This window comes from Tigriopus californicus, chromosome 12, assembly GCF_007210705.1.
Source record: "Tigriopus californicus strain San Diego chromosome 12, Tcal_SD_v2.1, whole genome shotgun sequence".
Taxonomy (NCBI): Eukaryota; Metazoa; Arthropoda; class Copepoda; order Harpacticoida; family Harpacticidae; genus Tigriopus; species Tigriopus californicus.
The window spans coordinates 12638966-12642604 of NC_081451.1; positions in this window are offsets into that span (position 1 = coordinate 12638966).

Consider the following 3639-nt stretch of genomic DNA (forward strand, 5'->3'; position numbering starts at 1 on the left):
GAGCCCCACATACTTGAGTGAATGCTCCATAGCTTATGCCAACATGTTTACAAGTGCAGGTCTAAAAATTCTTGCTTTTCAACAAAGCTGAATAGGTTAGATCAATCATGTCTTAGATACCAAGTTCTAATTGACAACCTTCCGCTCTAAGGCACCCCTGAACGAAGGGCTGGTCCGGTATTGTTTGCAAGGGACGATCGAGCTCTCGTTTGAAACTAAATAAAATTTATTTGGACTTTCATTTGGCTTCCCGTCCAAATGGGTCGGAACAGTTCAGAGACCAATTGTCAGAGGATATCAATGAAATCATTGACCAATGTAGCCGAGCCATAATTCGAACTCAATGCGGTCTTTAGAAGTTGATTATTGCTTCTTCAACCAACTTTGACCGCCTTTGTTTAACTTCATAAACCACGTTGTGGATGATCTTTTAATCGTGACAAATTAACAATTTTCGACATACAAATGCTTGTATTACTATAAATTAACGTACCAAGGGGGAGGAATTTTTAAAAAATCTTTTTTAGAAACATGAAGGATCAGGAGAAACTTGAAAATGAACAGCTTGGTGCTCAAGTTCATTTACAGCTTTGTGCTTTTTTTATGCATCATGGATACTTAATGGATAATTATTAAAGGCGAAAAGCGTTGGAATCCCAAAAGAAGAATGAAGTTTATCCGTCATTTTCAAGGAACTAAAGATCAATGACCGATTATTGATTTTTCTTTGTCTTTTATAACATTTTTTCAGTCTCCGTCGGCGAAATGAAAGATCGTTTGGAATTCGAGGAGGGCTCTGGAATAATGGAAACGATGTTAAATGTGGTAGAATGTCCCGGAACTGGCTCTGAAGGTTTTAATATTTTCCTGCAGAATCCGACTGAATGTTATATTTTCCAGTCAACTGGATTCAACATGAATGGATATCCGAATGATACAGGACCTTTTTCTCCATACTTTTGCAGTTACACCATTGAGGTAGTTTGTTCTTGATCCAAAGTTTTCGCTTGTACAAATAGCTTTAAAAGAGGGCTCTTATATTTGAGCGCGTAGGATAATGACGAAACAGAAATTGGGTGCACGATGAAAATATTGGTTTGCGATGGCTTTGTTGTCAAATTTCCCAGTAGATTTTTGATATTGGGCCACTTTGACAAGCTCTTCAAATTGGAAACCTCAATTTAGATCACTTCATTTTGAAGGTTTTATATTTTTAGTTGATTGCAATTCCTGCCAAGGTATTGAGCTCAGAATAATGGTCTCCGTTTGAAGAGATTGACAAGAATTGCGTAGATCCAACCAAAACACATTTTCAGACTCTTTTGAAACTCTTTGCGGATGGACGGCACGTGAATTTGCATTCCCTTAATAATTTTACGCTCAATTATGTATTGTTTTTCTCTTTCGCTTCCAATTCAATTATATCATTTCAGTTTGAAGATGATGTAAATGGAACAGTGACCGCTAAAGAAAAAGATTTTCAGTTCCAAGAACCGGACAGTGATGGAAGATGCGTTGATGCCGTATTGATTTCTGGTGTGAACGATCAACAGCAACAAAACAACAATAGTGACCCCGAGGACCGAGATTCGGGTTCAGATGTCGTGCGATATTGTGGCACGATTACAGGAGACAAGATCCGCGATTTCTCTGACAATGAACTGTTCATTCAATTATCCGCCGACAACACAGAGAACGGCAACGGAACCGAGATTGTTTTCTGCATTTTTTAAAAGAGTTGGGGGGTCAAAACCCGATTCTATGTTTTTGCCGCTTTATGAACTATGAAGTGATTATTGGTTTATAGGTTTTTCTTTTATTTTTTCCGACTTCATAGGTTCGAAAATAGATTAAATCAATCCTTTGAAAGGTCCTGCTTGGTGTTCATGTGAGCGAGCTTTGTGTAAAAATAAACAACATAGAATCATCTCAAGAGCACAATTTCAGCCTTTTTGGTCCTTTGGTCTTGTTCGAAACAAAGGATGACGGTTGAGTTGGAGTTCGTGTTAAAAGGCTCATGGAAAGAATGCAACATTTATACGCTACATTTATAACACAAAGAGCGAGAGAATTTTACTCTATGATGAAGTTGATGAACGTTCGATGCGATCTAAGCAGCAGGTATACATGCCTTGTGGTATCTGTATTGGAGTTCTTTTGGTTGTTGTGATTGACCAAAATCCCGTAATTCAGTGATCTTGTTAAAATAGTGGTCATATCCGACTGCATGATTACGATTGCCTTGTCAACATTTTTTCATTTCGACTATTTCTACTTTAAAATCAGTTTGGCCACTCAGGCGCCAGTCATTGTTGTTGTAACTTTTATCAACAATTGAAACTTATTGGTGCTAGAACGAAATTTCGTAATACATATTACAACATTAATTTCTTAACAATTAGTTCCCTAACTAACTTGACATAATACTGTTCATAATGGAGTCAAAATTAATGCCTGGCAAACATTAAAATGAGTGATTGTAAATAATCTGGCGGCAAAGTAGTTCATCAAATCCTGGTGTCACCAAAAAGCGTTTGAACTTTTGACATGATCCCAAATGCTTTCCTTGTATCCTCGGTCTTGTGCGTTACTCTTTGGTAGTCAGAGCAATTGAGACTAAAAGGCCAGATATTTTGTTGATATAATAACTTACGTACAGGTTAAAATGGTTGTTCCAGAATTTAACTAAAAACGTGAGGATGAAGACGAGTGTGGTCACATTGAATACCTTGTTCGAAGGTCCAAATCAGCAAAAGTGCATCAATTTCGGTTCATCTGGATAAAAGTTACGTTCCCCCTACCCTACCGTCTCTGTCCAGTGATGACGTCGTCCTTGGATTATCAAAGGAATTTTTCAACTTTCCATGAGTGGTAGAGAATGACCAAAACGTTTGATATTGAGAGAGGTCCCCAGTTCGATTCTCTTCCCAGACCTTTCTCATGGACACTTTTAAATGTTAATCACACTCACATAAGGGAAACCAAATTTGCTATGGACTGGTCACAGAAATAGTTTACTGGCGATGTGATGGCTGGCAAGATCCTGCTTCCTGCTCTAGCACACACAAGTAAAAAAGACTTCGTCACATAGAGCAGCCCCCAGCAGCGACTTTCTTGGAAATCTTGCCCCGGACTTTAGTGCTTGGCCGCTATTGAGTACAAAAATACAGAGACCGATTTGACAAGGAAGTATGAAAAAAGCCAAAAAGCTACAAGGAAAAAAAAAAAGGGATTTTTTCCCCCAAAAACGACGTTTTAGGTAATAGTCCAAAATTTGACCGAATTCGGCAAGAGCCTAGGTTTTAGCTTTTGAACTTCTTTTACTAGGTCTAGTGCTTGCTCAAAATAATTTATGGCTCATTGTCATCCGTCAGCCTTTCTTAGAGCTAGCAAACAAGTTTGGAAGGACTCCGAGTTACTACATTAACATGAATGACTTTTAAAAAGTCAATAGTGAATGTTTGCAATCCACATTGCCAATAACCCGAATAATCATCCTTTGATGAAGTTCAAACCCATGTTCACTATAAAATCGATATCTTTCCATACACAAACTATCATTCACACGTTCAAGAACCATCTACAAACACCATGATCAAGTCCTTCATCTTTCCGATCGTTTTGGCCTTGTCGGGCATG